This window comes from Mus caroli, unplaced genomic scaffold, assembly GCF_978045245.1.
Source record: "Mus caroli unplaced genomic scaffold, Mus_caroli_1 scaffold_4, whole genome shotgun sequence".
Lineage (NCBI taxonomy): Eukaryota > Metazoa > Chordata > Mammalia > Rodentia > Muridae > Mus > Mus caroli.
Window position 1 is genome coordinate 136,155,458 of NW_028227259.1, and position 18,167 is coordinate 136,173,624.

General features: G+C 42.0%; 1 protein-coding gene across 7 annotated transcripts in view; it reads right to left on the reverse strand.

Moving 5' to 3' along the window:
* The window catches only part of Auts2 (activator of transcription and developmental regulator AUTS2), a 1,097,294-nt gene that overhangs the window by 546,649 nt on the left and 532,478 nt on the right, over positions 1 to 18,167 (reverse strand). The gene's annotated exons all lie outside the window — the stretch shown is intronic.

Genomic DNA, 18,167 nt, shown 5'->3' on the forward strand with positions numbered 1-18,167 from the left:
AAAGGCTTCTCATCATAATTTTTATTTGTATTATTAACACCTTGCTCAGTCGCCTATTATACACAAAGGAGATCTAATGTGGAGAGGTGATCACTGCCAAGCCAGACAACCTGAGTTCCATCCTCAGGCCTAACATGCTGAACACGGTGGAAAGACAGAAATGATCCCCACAGGTTGTCCTCTGATTTTTATACTCTAGCTATGGGGTTGGTGTGTGTGTGTGTGTGTGTGTGTGTGTGTGTGTGTGTTTGTGTGTGTGTGTGTGTGTGTGTGTGTGTGTGTGTGTGTGTGTGTGTGTGTAAATATTACTATATGAGCATTCTGATGGGTATTAAACAACCATCCCGAGCCATCCTTACATTCTAGACCTCAAACCACACGTAAGACTGAATCCAGGCCAAAGAATGCATTCCAGATAGTCCACCCTGTTCTACAAATGGCTTTGCTACCAAGAACATTATTGGTTAAACAAACAAAGTCAGTGTGGCTACAAGTGGGGGATGATGGCCAATATTATTCAAAGAATAAAGGTGACAGCTTAGGCTTCTATTTATCAGGTATTAGTATGTATATAGTTTATTAAGGGCTATTGTGCATCTTTGTATTAAAAAGCTGAAGGGGGTTCTGTCATAATGAAAAGAAGCTTTATTTTCAGTCATGGTTTTAGAGGCTAACCTTCCCACAGACATGGCCTCTGCTAAAAGCTTTATTGCGGATGGCATGGCACTGAGAGGTTGGACAGGGGCAAAGGAACACATATCCATAGGAATCTGGAAAGTAGGAGGGAGCAAGCTTGTTCTTACACCAACTGGCTCCAGGGAACTCAACAAAGGATCCCCAAAAGACTACCTCAACTCCTTCTGAAAGAGACCCTCAGTCACCTAAGGAACTCTGACAAGGCACTGATATACCTACCACTGCTAATTTCTTCATATCAAGGACCAAGCTTCATATGCACGGGGTCTTGTCTGCTCACTCAATCTATATATAGTCTTCACCAGGGCTTTCATGCAGAGCCTCAAATATAATGAACAAACAGAGCTAGAGGGATACTAGAGCGAGCTGGCAAGTGTTCAGTGCCAGCAACTCCTATGTGTGGTTCCATACTGCGTAGATCTGTCTACACTCATTTGTATGCAAACTAAAATACAGGCTAGCTATATTTATTAGCCTTCAAAACGACTGTGACACATGACATATGTCCTTGGCTGTTTTCCTTTGTACCAAGTCCAGTCATGGAAACAAGACTGAAATCTATTCTGTCATTAAACAGGAATGCTTCTTTCTAAATTGGTCTACAAATTACTTCATTGGTGAGATTCAAGGTGTTCCTTCTGCACAGCAAAACCCAGTCCCTCTTCTCCTCCTTAATGTTTCTTGTCTTCTTTTTTGAGTTCCATGTTTATCAAGTATTGGCAATGGTATGATACTATCCTGTTTTGATGATGTCTGTTACTATTGTGTGTGTGTGTATGTGTGTGAATGCACACACACCAGAGTATCCAGGTGTGCGTATGCATGCAAGAGGTCAGAGCAAGAAAAGTGCTTGCCTCCACTGTGTGGCAGGATATTTCAATAAATTGGGAGCTCTCTATTTTAGCTAGATTGATGGCAACCTAGTTCCCAGGATCTGCCCGTCTTTGCCTGACAATGCTGGTGTGACAGAGATGGACATCCATACAATCTGTATAGTTTATTGATATCATTTTGATTCACTCTCATCTAGTCATAATCATCATGGTCACTTAGAGGCCCATTCTACTGAGGGATAATGGAAAAGCCTGTATAGTCAGTGTGCCTCGACCACAGTAACATTAGCGTTACAACATGCTACTGAGTTATCTGCTCATCACTAGTGGCAAGTAATTCTGGTGCTTCCTGTATAATTCTTCCATTCTCCATGATACTTTACTCAAATTTTCTTAAAGACACCTTTCCTATAGACAAAGAGAAATGCATACCAAACATATAGACAAACAGCTAACAAAGATAACCAATTACTTTTTTATTTCCACTGACTGGCACTGGCACATAATGAAATCCCATAACAGTAGGGCACAACACTCATATTTATAACTGTTTTTTGAAAAAAAAGTTGTCAAGGAATAGAAAAGGGACAACTGATGGGTAGTAGATTTCAGATGCTCCGGAAACAACTCAGCAAAGTCCAACTGCTACTAAGGTCATTTCTCCAGACTCAGTGGTATACATCATTTTAAATAAATAAATATAAATAAAGAAGATATTCATCCATTTCACATCTCTGTGAGCAAATATGTGGTAAATGACTTTACAGAGTGCTGGGGAGATAGCTCAGTGGTACAAAACAGTTGCTATTCTTTCCAAAGTATCTGAGTTGGGTTCCTTGGACCCAAGTCAGTCTCCTGTAACTCTAACTCCAAGGGATTTAATGCCCTCTCTTAGGGGTATCCACACCCATCAGCACCTTACATCCATATCCAAACCTACATATATGCATAGACATATACTTAAAAATGAAATACACCTTTAATATACAGTAGAAGGTGGAGGAGGAATTTATTTTGGCTCCATGTCTGAAGACTCAGTGTCCATCAAGATGGTAAAGACCTAATGGAGTCCTGAGAGCAGGAAGAACTTATGGTCTGGGACCTCACACCTAGGTGGTCCAGGAAGTACAGACAGGGAATGCTGGAGCTTGCAAACCCTTCTCCAGTGTCCCTCTCTATTTGGCGTAAACCGCCACCCCAACCCCATCTATGGGACTGTACAACCACCCATTTTTCAAGGTGGGTCCTCTCCTTCCAGTAAAACTTCTGGAGAAACCCTCACAGACACACTAGGAATGTTTCTCCTAGGTGACACATTCAAATCTAATTAAGTTGACAATGAAATTAACCATCCAATTTCCTGTTCCAATCTTAAGACACTGCCAACCTTGTTAGCACCTTGGGCCTTTCCAGCTGTCTTCCTTTAGAAGAGCCCGGGCTGTTGAGCCTGACTCTCCCTCAAGCAGCATCAGTATAATAAGATCATAAATCCTACATTAACTAGAGTACATACGCACTGAACAGGGAAGAACCACCTCCACTGACAAACATTTCTCTCATGTAGAAGCACTTAGGAAGCGCCAGAACAGGCATTCAATAATTGTCATCTGGGTTCATTTTCATATTCATGTTGAATATGCATATTCAGAGCAAGTCCCATGCATGCACTCAATAATTGTCAGAGTATTATCATTACTAATGAACATTATGGGAGGGGGAAGAGAATGTGAGCCCTGCCACATCTTCGATTAATTCTCAGGGTTTTGATATTAATTGTTTATTAAGAACCTGGATTTCTAAGCATGTGTTTGACATACTCAAGTCTTAGACCCCTATCTGTGGCAGGTAACTGTGCTGGCAAGAGTAATGACAGCAACAACAGCATCTTCATCATGTATGCTGAGTAGGCTTCTGGTGACATAGTCCATACCTAAAAAACTCCCTTTCTTTGTTGTGATCCCACAAGGCCAGTAGGCCATACCGGACTTCCAATTCTCCCTCTTATGATTGTATTCATGATTGATTCTTAGGTATCTGAAATTGACAGAAAAAATCTATTGAGTAAAAAATAAAAAAACAAGAACAAAACACCAACACAAGTGTTTTAAATACCAGAAGTATTAATGTTGACGGTGACAAAGATTCCTGGGGAAGGGATCAAAGATGAAATGACTGTTCTCCTCTACTGAACTTTGTTTTTTTAAAGATGGCATCTTTGCTAGAGGACAAAACTTGCCCAAATGTATATTTAAGTACAATTCATATGTGCGTGAAAGACAAACTGGGGTAGGGGCTACTCTTCAGCAAAGTATTCTAATTAAAGGCTGTGCATAACTGCTCTCAGTCTATTTACATATGATCTATAGGGTAGGTGTTGAGAGAAGGAATGGGAAGAGGAGAAGGAGAGAGGAAGGGAGAGAGGGAGAGAGGAAAAGAGGGAGGGGGAGACAGAAAGACAAAGAGGTGTGTGTGGGGGGGGAGATGGGTATGTGTGTGAGGGGAGAGAATAGGGTGGAAGACAGAGATAGATAGCTGACAGAGCTTGACCATATGAGTTTGAATTCTGAGAGGTTATTTTGCCCCTGCTGCCTCAGTTTCCATACCCAGAGATCAGGGATAAAGTAGCCCATTCAAATGACTGTTTGGGGGGTAAATAGTTACTAGAATGAGGCATGCTCAATGAGGTGTGACAACAGTCATCATTACTGATACATTACTGATACAAATACATTCCATGTGTTTGGAACAAGTGGGTAGCTAACTTTCTATACAGGAATGGTGGTAAGCCATAAAAGCAAGCCAGATGATGTGACAACTAACATGTAGTTTCACAGAAAACTGCCAAGAGCTAGAAAGACAGCAACAGAAAGCAGTTCATATCTTAAACTGAAAGTAGTCTTTAAATACTGGAAAATTTTCTCTCCCTCTTTTTCTTTTTTTTTTCTTTTTTGAATTTTCTTGATCCCATGTAGCCCAGACTAGTCTCAAATTCACTGTATGACTAAGAATGACCTTGATCTTTTGATCAACCTTCCTCTACCTTCTCAGTGATGAGATCGCAAGCATGTACCACCACACCCAAATGGAGACACAGTTCAATAATGGTCAAGCCAAAGTGAAAGATAAATTGCCTTTTACCACCGTCTATTTTTTTTAAATTGTATTTAGGCATTATCTTCAGTAATCTCATTCAAACTGGACCATGATGTTTTTAAGAATTCTCATTTCTTCAAAGTGGATTATTTCCTTGTTTGAGACTATGTCTTATGGAGTTGCCAAGGCTGGCCTTGAACTTGTAATCTTCCTGCCTCTGCCTCCCAAGTAACGGATTACAGGCCTACCTGGCTGCATTTTACATGGGAATTTTCAAATGGTTTATACAACACTGCTTCCTTATTTGGTCTGAGCATAGGTCTGTCAGTCTCACAGTATTCCTGAGTGGGCAGGCAGGGTGTATGAGTGCCCTTCTGCTTTAGATCTGACATCATTTAAAGAACAATGCAAGACTTCACATAGCATACCTATCAACTAACTCTGACTGCTTCCATTTCCTCGTGTGGGAAGACTCTAGAGTGTTAAAATGGTGCAGGTTGGACTCAAGGTTATTAAAACTTAAAACACTCACAACCGAGTGCAACTCCAGGTCTAGAAGACCTGAGCCTTCTTTTGGTCTGTAAATATGTGACATGGGTGTGCATACATGAGTGCAAACACACACAGGGTTTTTTGTTTTGTTTTGTTTTGTTTTGTTTTTAATCTTTAAGAAATGAACTACAATGCCCATGATCACAAACTGAATACTTACATCAGTGGCAAACCTGCCTCATGTCTACGTATGGAGTATAACTAGGATTAATGTTTCTGATCTAAGTGTAGATTATGCCAAATGCTGGCTTGAAAAGAAAGCAATGAATGAAAGCAACCTGTGTAGACTCATCCACCTCAACTGTAAAAAAATGAAAAAGAAAAAGAAAAAATTAATACTGTTGAGAGAAGGAACTTGCAGGTTCCCTCAGGGGACACGCTTCTGACTTTAAAAGACAAAGCCGCCAGGTCCTTCTCTGTCACCATTAGATCAGTGCAAGGGAATTTCTTCTATGCTTTAGAAAGACTTTGGATCAAAAGAGAGAGAGACTTAAAGAAGCTTCAAGTCTTGTAAGACAACAAAAGCCCTGTCTAGTCTAACAGAAGAATTCTGTGTTCAGATTCCTCGTTTCCCATATGTATTCATTCACTCACAGATGTGCATATACAAAGACAATGTCAAGTCATATTCATAAAACAAGGAACAAGCAAGAGCCAGGTCAGTCAGCCACGTTCTTCTGTTTGAGTCAGGGAGACAAACAATAAACATAAACTTCATTGTGTCATCAGGATGTAGCTGACCTGGCTCCAATTCTTGCCATGTGATTTTTTTTTTTTTTAAATGAAGGGGCTCTGCTACAATCAGAAAAGATGGTTCCCACAAAGAGCAACTGAGAAAATGAGACTTCTAATTAAAGACCTTTTCAATACAATTCCTACAAGTGTAAGTTAAATACAGTGCACTTTAAAGGACACTGCAAAAACAGTACTTACACATTCATTATTGAATGCTCTTAATGCCACTGAACATTAAGAAACGAAGCAGTTAGGTTACCTGAATAAAGTCTGATACTTCCAGTGAGATATCCGGGGTCTGAGGCAGAGAATTCTTTGTGTTTAAACTGATAGAGGTTAGAGCACACTACCATACCCCTAAAATGCATCACCCTCACACAGGGGTAACAGAAGCAGGAAGAGCTCCCTGGCCTTCTGCACTCCCTTATCCTCTATGCAGCACGTCATACAAACCTAAAGAGAATTGTCTGAACTTCCAATGAAGGAGACATGAGACCCTCTTGTGAACAACACCTTGAATGCTGAGAAGAAAGGCCCATCCCTACCTCAGAAGAGAAATGATCACAGAAAAGACCCAAGGACCAAGCAGGTCTTGCCACATCACTGAAAGATCACACACACACCCCACCCTACCCCTGTCCATTCTAATTTCTCCAAGACTGTCTACCTTACATCAGACTCACATGTCAAGGTTGGGGACATGGCTCAGCTGTTAGAGCAGTTGCCTAGCATTCATTAATACCTAGGTTCAGTCGCCAGCGCTGTACAAACATATGTACACAGGTATATCACCTCAGCAGGGAATTGAAAGCAGAACGATCAGAAGTTCAAGGTCACGCACGGGAACAGGTAAAGCTTGAGGCCAGCCTGGGCTACATGAGAACCTGTTTCAAGATGAGTTAACCCCAAGATAGATTAGGAAGCCTCTTCAGGTTTCCCTTTCACATGGAAATTATTAAGTGAACTTGTGCCCTTTTTATCTTGTTAATTTGTTTTTTAGAACCAGGGCCTCAAAACCATGAATCCAAGATGGATAGAAAAAAGGGTTGTTTTTTTTTTTTTCTTCTTTGTTTTGTTCCTGAAAAACAAACTTCTTTATGGGTAGACATAACTTTTAGACCAATAAGAGACTATAGTAAGATAGCTGTTTTCTTATTTGTCTTTAAGACATTTCTAATTCGAGGCTGGAAAGTGGCTAAGAACACTTGTTCTTGCATGGGACCAAGCTTGTGCTCCCAGCTTATAACCATCTGTACCACGCCAGATCCAGAGTAAACAACACCTTGCTCTGATTGACAAGAAAATGTCCAAGGCTAAGGATGGAACTTACTTGATACAATACTGGCTTAGTTTGCATAAAGCCCAGAGTTTGCTCTCCATGTGGGCACACACCTGTTCACTTGCCATTGGAAAACAAAGACAGGAAGAACAAGCATTTACCCAGGGAGTTCAAGGGAAGCCTGGCCTACATAAGAACTCAAAGACCTGAAATCAACGTATATAGTGAAGGTCGTTTTCCTGAAATGACCCATGATAGCATCCACGGAAAATATACCAAATTGAAGGGACTGAATATAGTTTCCGATCATATACAAAACTGGGAAGTAGGCAGTCCTGATGGATCTATTTATGGGGCTGATTCACCTTGACAGAATACAATGGCCACTCACAAGACTGTCCAGAGACCTTAAGGCCCTCCCACTGAACTCCATCAAATCTCAACCACATCCATATTTCTTTATAAAGGGTGTGCCCAGGCTAGTTTTGTGTCAACTTGATACAAGTTAGAGTTATCTGAAAGGAGGGATCATAAATTGAGAAAAATATTTCCATAAGACCCAGCTGTAGAGCATTTTCTTAAAAAGTTATTGATGTGACAAGGCCCACCTCATTGTGGGTGGTACCATCCATAGGCTTGTAGTCCTGGGTTCTTTAAGAAAGCAGGCTGAGCAGGCCAGTAAGCAGCACCCCTCCCTCCACGGCTTCTGTCTCAGCTCTTGTCTCCAGTTTCCTGTCTTGTTTGAGTTCCTGTCCTGACTTCCTTCAATGATGAACAATGATATAGAAGTATAAGCCAAATAAACTCTTTCCTTTCCATGTTGCTTTACTCAGGGTGCTTCATAGTAGCAACAGAAACTCTTAACTAGGACAAGGTGACTAAGGGTATTCTAATGTAAATTGTTTCCTTTGTAAAGATCCATAACCATTTTTAGAATCCACACTACGGAATCATATCAGCAAACTTAACAAACAATTAATAGGACTGTTGGGAAAATAGGCATAGCAGGCGTTAGGAAAGGGTTAGAGTCAGGGAAGGAAGTGTAGGTGGTGGTCAAGGGAAAGGGATGGCAAAGGAAAAGAGAGGAAACACAAAGGACAAAAAGAGAAACAACATTTCTACCTGTTAAATCTCTTTGCCTAAGACAACCTCTGCTTTCAGCCTCCTCCAGGGGGCTATTTAGAGTGAAATGGCCCAGTCAGGGGCGCCATTTTCAGTTATTAAAGAAGCCAGCAGAGCTTCTGGCTCTGAGCAGCACTTGACCCAAAGGGTGATGGGCAGAAGGAAGAGGAAAGGGAATTAACCAGGTCCCCTGTGGCTAGAGTCTGCACACAGCAGGCCTGATAACCATGTCCTTCTCAGCATGGCAGCTTCCAGAGAGCTGCTCTTTGATTGCAGAAGTTACTGCTGTCCAGGGCAGAGCTGCTGGGAATGACTAAAGGCCAAAGCCAGGAGGGAAGGGAGAGGCCACTAGAGTTCTGGATCAGAAATGTAATAATTAACACATTTGTCACCTGGTGCTGGAGAGCCATAAAACAGCAATGATGAACTGGTGGATGCTGGCATAATTACCCTCTCCCAACTGTCTGCCAGAGGTGTGGGGCTTAATCAGGAGCAGTTCTCAAAACAACCCCAGCCTCTGGGCCCAGCACAAAACTCACATGGCCGCTTCTGGGAGTGAGGAGCAGGCAGTTGATTTGAAGATTTTTTTTTCCCCTCATCTGATGAAACATGAATAAATCACACATCATCAGGTTTATCATTTTTTTCTCCTCAGAGAAATATGAAATATTATAGATCATCTCCAGTACATCAGCTTCTTCACACTCCATTAGCATGAAGGGACTATTTTTTGATATAATTTATCAAACCATTGGCCCCATCTCTCTCCCATTTCCTGACAAATGAAAATACGGACATAGTGGACTCGGGCTCCTGCCTCACAGCAGCTGTGTCCTGTCCTCCACCATTTGACAGGAGAAGGGCACAGCCTGTATTGATACTTAAGTGGCTGAAAGAAACAGGGCAAGACATGCCTTGAGATGGAGGCTACATTAACTAAGCAGTAATTAGTTCCCAGTGCCATGTGAATGTGCTCTAAAAAAATGGGGGACAGGGTCTCATCTAGCCAAGGCTGGCCTTGAATTTACCTCATAGGCAAGAATAACCTTGGATTCTCTGTCCTCATATCTCCAGCTTCCAAGTGTTGGTATGACATGAGTGAACCATCATTCCCAACTTATGTAGTTCTGGGAACTGAACTCAGGGCTTTGTGCATGCTAGGCACACACAAACACACTCACTTTACCAACTGAACTACAACCAAAAGTTATCCATTTACCACCATTTAAAAGTGAAGAAAAATATTTTAGAAAAGTCAGTTTTACTCCGACCAATCTCACACTGAGGTGATTTGGTTCTTGCTCAGGAGGGATGCCTGAATTAACACAATTAACTGAAAGCCAGAAAAACAAAATAGGACAAAATCACACACACACACACACACACACACAAACCAACTAACCAAATAAAAACTACAATGGGTGGAGGTCAGTTTTACATGATATAAACAAATTACATATTATTTATTCTCTATGTGAAAAAAATTATAAAGAACCACAGAACCTTATCCCAAACACCAACACACCCCTGAGGTGTGAGGAGGAGGTGTACCTATAAATGCCACAGATACAAGGCCACTGGGAACATTAACATTCTTCAAGCTGGGAGCTACATGGCTGTTCATGATGTCTCTTTTCCTTACTATCTAATAATGCATTTAAAAATGATCAAATAGAGGCTGGAGTCATGGCTCAGAGGTGAGGAGCAGTTGCCGCTCTTGCAAAGGATATGAGTTTGGTTTCCAGCACTCACATTAGGAGACTTCAGGGAATTGATGCCTTCTTCTGGCTTTGGAGGGCACCAGAAAAATATACTTATACACATACACACAGACACCTGAATACAAGAAAAAATAAAATAGACAAATCAAATAAAATCTTGGCTAGTCAAAGGCACCATGGGGGTAGCCATGGTGGAGAAAACTGGACAAGACAGTAACAACAGATGCAAACTGAGAAGGCAGAAGATAAATTCAAGTAGTCAGCTGTGAGAAACTGAAATTGGAACAACACCCACCACATTTGTGCAGCTGAAGGCAGAACATAGGCTGCAATTGAGGTCCAACCCAGGAACCAAAGGATTAGCAAAACTGCAAAGGAGGTGGTAGGGAATGAGCATAAGGATGAGCAATTCAGGGCTAGTGTTACAGACAATTTCAGGGAAGCCTGTGTGGAATCTTCTACTAGAAGACAAACTCCATTAACGGCGGCTACAAATGACTGTTGACGGAGCCATCTTACTCTGAGAAAACCAGAAGTTGTGGACAAGAATTCACTCCTGCCTCTCTTCCGAAGAGCTGTGCTTTCTTACTCTGTTTGTTATTCTTCGAATGATAAAGTATTTTCTTCCATTTTAGGGCTGAGCTGCGACAGGGCAGCTTGGGAAATAATTCAAAGCAGAGTGAGAAACTCGTGCCAACCCCTGATGTTTTTCTTCAGCTACAGAAATGCAATCGGATAACTTATTTTTGAAAATCTGAAGTTTATTAGGCTGGTATTTATTTTGGTTTCCCTGGAGGGTACAATTATGTTTTATAAAGACCTGTGGCTGAGAGACTCTCACAATAAACTATTTCTATGCTAACCACATGGACCAGAGGAGTGAAGAAAGCCTCCTTTTGTATAGCGTGTTGCGGTGGCTTCGGCGCTCCTATCCTGGTAGCGACAGCCTGGTCTTGGTGCTCCAGTTCCTCTGACCGCTACCCACACTAGAAAATTTTTACAAAAGCTGCATCTAAAGGAGTCTGAAAGGAGATAAATGCCACCATGTCAGACTCTTCTTGCCCAACCGCAGCATTAATCCCAGCATTTGCCATGAGAATTATATGCCAAACTTGGTAACAAGCTGGGCAGAGCTGGTTTTGAGGGCATGCCATTCTCTCTAGAGCAAAAAAAGGCAGACTAAACTCGGAGATCGACTTTCATAAGAAAGGTTCCTTTGTTCTGCTAAGTTTCTGTCTCCGATTTCTGTTTCTGAACAAATTCTACTGCACAAGGTGAGTCCATGGGCCAAGTAGACAGGTCGTTTTCAGAGCTGTGGAAAGGCAAGCTTAAGATTTGTAGCAAACCTCTGCCAAATTAATGTGAGATTTAAAAAAAAATATGCACATGGGGGTTGGGGAGATGGATCCATCAATAAAGTGCCGCTGTGTAAGCATGAGGACATGTGCATAATCGTCAGAAACCATGTATAAAATCGCTAGGTATGGTATTAATCACCAGCATTGAGGAAGTAGAGACAAGTGGGTCCCTGGGAGCCAGGGGACAGCCAACACAGGAAATGTGGCCAATGAAAGATTTTGTTTAACAAAAAAAAGTGAGTAGTGGAAGCCCCTCCCAAGAAGAACATGAACACATGTGAACATGTATACACACACTAATCCACATGCTCACAGGAAACCTGACATGGGTTTTAGCACCTCCTCTGTTTCCCAAGGCAGCAAGTTATACCGCCAGGGAAGACCAAGAAAGTGATGGCATAGAGCTTTTAAAATGCTCAGTGTAGCTTTCTCTCTGGATACCCATGGCTCCTAAAGGACCCCATCTCTTGCCCCACAATGGCGACCAACATCCATGTTTTGGGGCCTAAAAGAAGAACCACTGACGTCAAGGAGTTACAGGCGTGTCCAAGGCTTTCTCTCCACTTGTCCATATGTGGCAGGATGCAGCCAGCCTTAGTCACGCAAGGTTTACCTCCAATTTTTTCAGAGCCATGACATACTTCAAGAAGATGACAGGGCTGCTTGAGATGAGAGCAGCATACGGTGGTGTCTGGCTGAGCCAAAGGCCTGGCCAAGGTAAACAGAAGCAAAGGCCAGGCAGGAAGGGGTGATGATGAGAGGCCATGACTGCCAAAAGTGAGTCATAAGAAACAATGAGTCCCAGAGAACCCCGGTGCTGTCCCAAGCTGGTCCCTATCCCTAGATTTTGCTACATGGACAAGATACATTAGGACTTCATGAGAATGACTAAAGAGTCCATTCTGTACCTTCAGATATAGATAAATAATAAGAATTTAGCTGTCTAAACTATTGCTCTTCTACTGCAATAAAAGCAAATCGACTTTCCATCAAAATCTCTGTCCTTACTGCAGTAGCAAATACCATGCTGGTAATGATGAGGGAACCCAAGGGGCTAGGATGGGAAACTCTCTGTGTTGTGGCTCTATTAAAGGCAAATTTTCCTCCAGAAGAGATTTATCATTACATGGTATCTGAATGGTTGTACCGTTCGCAATTCTCTTAAAATGTTCTTGGGATGCAGTCTCAGTGCCCAATGGGTAGGTACCTCAGGGACATTCACCTTTTAGAGCAAATTCATTTTCAAAGGATAAGAAATGGAAATAGGATTGATGTTCACTCTAGAAGGTCAGTCAGTCACAGCAATGGCCTGAAGACGTCAAGGACAAAGAGTAGGAAAACAGAACAGACAGACTGAACTGCAACGAAAGTTTCTGTTCTGGCCAGAGAAGGGTCATGTGTGGGAAGTTTCATCTCATGGCTCATACATCATAGGCACGATCCATCAAGGAGAAAGGACTTTTCTGTTACAGCAGGACAGGTCAGGACCTCACATTTGTTTAAGTCTCTGTTCCCTCATTGGCTAAAAGCTGCGCCTTTCCCGAGAAGCAGTATTTCATGAATAAAACATACACTACATGGACTGGGAGTGTACTTAACCTCGGAGCACACCTGGCCAGTACGCGTGAAGCTCTGACTTCCAGCCCCAGAACCATAGTGTAAGCCTGGCCTGATGGCACATGCCTGTAATGCTAGTGTAAGCCAGGCCTGATGGCAAATGCCTGTAATCCTAGCAGAAGGTGGAGGCAGGAAGATTCAAAGTCATCCCAGCTACAGACCAAGTTTGAGACAAGTCTGGGCTACATGAGACCATGTCTCAAAAATCACACTAATAACAGTAACTTGAAAGCCTGGTAGTGAACAGTAAGGCTTGTTGTCTGACTTAAGTTCAGAAAGGTAAACTCAGTGACTGCTAGGCATAAGCACATTCATTATTATCCATGCATTTGAAAACTCACAGATGAGTACAAAATCACCTTCAAGGTTATTACAAAAGCCAGAAAGGGGGGGTTGTGGGTGGAGGAAATAGACGTAATCAAGTCAGGTCTTCCATATATGCCCTGATTTCTGTGAAAACATCAATGTCGTAGATATACTTTTCATTATTTATACAAAATGCTATTTTTGAAGAGTTTTATTTTTAATTATATATCTGTGGGTACTTGTGAGCATTTGAGTTCAGTGACAATAACAAGCCACTTATCTCGGTCACTGTTCTACTGCTGCAACCAAGGAAACCTATAAAAGGAAGCATTTAATTGGTGGCTTGCTTAGAGATTTAGAGACTTGATCCATGATCATGGCCTGGAGCATGGTGACAAGGCACTGGAGCATGCAGTAACTGGGGCTATATCTTGATCCAAAGGCAGAGAGAGAGACAGAGACAGAGACAGAGAGACAGAGAGAGACAGTAACACAGACAGACACAGACAGAGAGAGACAAAGACATCGACACAGACACACATACTAGACTTGGCCTGGGCTTTTGGAATCTCCAAACGTACTTCTAGTGTGACACACCTCCACCAAGGCCAATCCTTATCAATCCTTACAAAACAGTTCTAATACATGGGGATTATTTAAACATGAGCCTTCTCTGAGTAACAGCATATTACAATATCCTGAAGAGGCTGCAGAGCACTATTCCTACATTCAATAGAAGACATCAAAGAAATGGGTCTTGGGGCTAGAGAGATGGCTGAGAAGCTGAGAACATTTACAGCACCAGCATGGGCATCTGAGTCCAAATCCACATACAGAGCACAGCACAGTTATGTCTGCCTGAAACCCCAGCACTGTGGGAAGGCAGAGAGAGGAAGATCGCTAGAACTTCATGGCTGCCAGCCCAACATCACGTTAATTATGTGCAGAGAGGTTATAGTTTGTGGGTGTCTGTGTATGTGGGGGAGTGTTTGTGTATGAGGAAGCTCTGTGTGTGTGTTTGGGGAACTGTGTGTGTGTTTGTGTGTGTATGCTATTTGTATGTGTACCCTTTCAAGGGCTGGGTATCCTAGACCCAATCAAAACCTTAAAAGGGCATATAGGCACAAAGGTGCGCACGCGCACCCCCCCCCCACACTCTACAGAAAAACCAATATTTTTCTCCTCTATATGAGCCCTTCGTTCTCCCTTTCGTGATCCTTGCACATTTAGTTCTGGCTTGTGATGACTTCCCTGTGCCAAATTCAATGAGCTAAGCGAGAGTCATCCATTTTCATTTATTAACCATCTATAATCATGATTTTCACAACCATGACAATGTAGACATATTAATAGAGAAGGCACTGCAATTTGCTCTCAGTCAAATATGGCAGGTGGTAGTGCTAAGAAGAACACAGCCAAGCAAAATAGTTTATGGTGTTAGGAAATATTAAAATAGGCAAAAATGCACAAGGGAAGAAGGTATTAGATATACATATTTCTGAGTTATTAAAAATTGAAAAAACATAAAGGTGAGATTAATATTACAGAACCTATCTGCATCTCTAGAAATGAAGGGTTTAGGTGATATGAAATATCTTCTGCTCTCACAAAGGTACAATGGCAGGCAGGAGAACCCCTGCATGGAATTTGAATGAGTGATGGGCTGAGAAGCATCAGATGAGATTGAAGAATGAAAATAAAATTTCCCCTGAAAGAACATTCTTTAATTATGAAGGTTGTCTGGGATTACCCGATAGAAACCTTGCAAATCCTGGTTCTTTAGACCTGGGAGAATGGCAGCTACCTGGAAAGCTAGTTTCCCTGAGTCAGTCTCTCAGGCCCGGATATATAAAAGAAGCTGAAGACAGGAAAGTGGTTACTCACAGAATCCTAAAAGTGCCCAGATAGAGGTGGAGGCCATGGAGAAATGCCAGCCTTGCCAGCTTTGGCATCTTACACACTTGTTTATAATATACTATCTGAAAAGGGTGTTTGTGTGTGTGTGTGTGTGTGTGTGCCTGCACATGGGTGTGCAAAAGCAAAGGCAGAGAAAGAGATCTCTTCCATATTTTAATATCTCAGAACTATATGCATCCAAGTTCAGAACATGGGAGCAGTGGCTTAGGGCATCCTGGGAATGCCAGGGAAAGAGACAGAGCCCATGGAGCATCCTTTACCATCCTCTCCAGTCTCTCCTGATGGCAGAGGTTGTGCAAGCTGAACAGAGGAGTTCATCAAAGGTGGTGGGAAAGGCCTTTTTCCAGTCCTAGACTCTCAGGTCTACACACACACACACACACACACACACACAAAAGGACAAAATCCAAGGGACGGGGAGCTCAGGGCATCCTGAAAGTGCCGGGGATGGTTCATGGAGCCATTCCTCACCTTGGTTTATCTTCCTGTGGTTTTGTTGTTGTGCTAGCTACAGCAAGACAGCAGTGGTAGAGGACTGTACACAAAAAGCAGGAAGAAAGGAAATTCTCATCACAAACCAACAACAGGGCCGAGAAACTCAAGGAGAGGAGGTAAATTCAGCAGCCATCTGACCCCTGAAACACAGAAAGAAATGTGGTCCTCTGTCTCAAAAATCTGACCGAGGGGGGAAAAAATCAGAGAGGGGGACCTACAAAAAAAACTTGTTTATAATAAAGACTACATTCTGTAGCAATTTCCTAGATTCCTGGGGTTAGGAATCTAGATTGCCAATGGATAAGTGAGCCTTAAAATCACATCCCCGCTGACAAAAATTCATTTCTTATAACCGTCTCCATTTACCGGAATGCTGAATCTTTCCCATGGGGAAGGAACAAATGAAAATGTTATTTCTCTGCTCATGAACTCATACCTTTCTGTCTGCTTTTCACTGTTGGCAATTTCATTCTCCTCCAAATTTGACTAAAGCCCGTGACCTGAGGGAAATAATGTCTATATAATAATCTTCTGAAACTCTAATTCTGAGTCATGTTTTTTTGGATGTTGCCTTGCAGTTTATGAAAATTGCACTGAGCTATGAAATGTAAGTGATGTGATGTCCCTGCCTAACATAATCATTTCGCTGGTGAACATGCTGCAAATACTAATGAAAAGGAGGCGCCCACCAAATCCGTGAGGGCCGGTTAATGGCGAGAATCTAGCAGCAGAGGCCAGGATGGGGCTGCTCCCCATCCTTAAGAAGAGAACAGCAAAGGGTGGAAGGCAAGCAGAGATGTAGCTAGGAGGAAGGAAAAAGGATTCACCGTGACTGCCATTTTTCTCTTCCTCGGACTACCCAGTGTCCTTCATCCATCTACATCACTCAGCTCGGGACAACAACAGCTTACCTGACAATCAGCAAACAGTTATTCTGAAGGAAGCCAGAAATGTGAGGTAGGCTCCATTACCTGTTTTAAGTCAGTTTAGTCAGAAAGCACAAGTGCTGAGTGTTTTCCATTAGAGACCTAGATAACTAAAGCACCCACCCACATGGCTACAAGGATGAAATTTCTGTCCATCACTGAATAAATGAACCACACACAAACAATATTAAAGCCCATCATTTTATCTTTCTCTAAGCCATGACTAGCTATACAAAGCACAGGTGAGAGGATCCAATAAAGAATGGTTAAATGGAGGCAAGCTATCCCTTAATAAAGGACTTGGCTTGTTTCACATAAGTATCTGTGTTCTAAAACCATGTTCACTTAGCAGTACTACAAAAAATGAAATTGGAATAACATAAAACGATAAAAAATATATTCAGCTACTGAGCTGCCATTAGTAAGACAGAGAATAAAAACATGTTATTTCATATATTGAATTAATGGGCATTCAAGTGAATTCTAGGTAAGCTAAATAATATTTTTTCTTATATTTGATGAAATATCTATATTATACAGTCATATACCACTTCTGTTACTTCTTGAAATATTTATTTATTTATTTATAGACAGGTTCTTACTGTGAAGCCCTGGCTGATCTGGAACTTTCTATGAGACCAGGCTAGTCCAAAACTCAGAGAGATCTACCTCTGCCTCAACCTCCTGAATGTTGGGATTAAAGGCATGAGCCATCATGCCAGGCCCTTTATTTTAAATTGTGTATATTTCTGTCTGCATATGCGTGAGTGTGTATGGAGGAGGGTTGACTGCATTTCATCCCATGTTCTCAGGAGCCACAACGAGGCACTGGATGCCCGGGAGTTAGAGTTGCAGGTGGCTGTGGTGCTGGGATCCACACAAGGGTACTCTGCAAGACAGCAAGCACTCAATTACTGAGTTCTCTCTCCAGCCCGGGTTCTCATATCCATATGACAATCAGAATCACAGCTGCAAATTCATGAGCAGGAGCCTTCCCAAGGCACAGAGAGAAGCAACCTTAGGTCACAGCATGGTGGTAGCTCACCTGCTTATAAAAACAATCAATATCTGTTGGCCATGAGCTCTATAGCACCCCCGCCCACCCCCAAAATGACTCATGTGAGGTATTACACACACACACACACACACAATTTTTACTGAAATAAAAGTTCTTACTTGAAAAAAAATTTTTTAAATGTCAACTGTGTTTTCCAACTGTAGCAAATTATCAAAATAAACCTTAAGCTACAGGCTCCTGTTGTAGAGACTTAAGTTATACAACTGACATAAAACAGGAAAGTGAAACACAAGACTCAATACTGAAGCCTCCTTTCAGGTGGTATACTTTAAAGTAAAAGAGGAAAGTACCTGTGCACACAGACAAGAGGGGAAAGTGCTCGTTTGTTGTGGTTCTTGTTGTTTTCTGTAAAAACCAGGACCTGAGATCAGAACGTTAGAAATCATTCAAAGCCAGACACAACTGCGTATTTCTTTAAACCCAGTATTCATACAGTGAG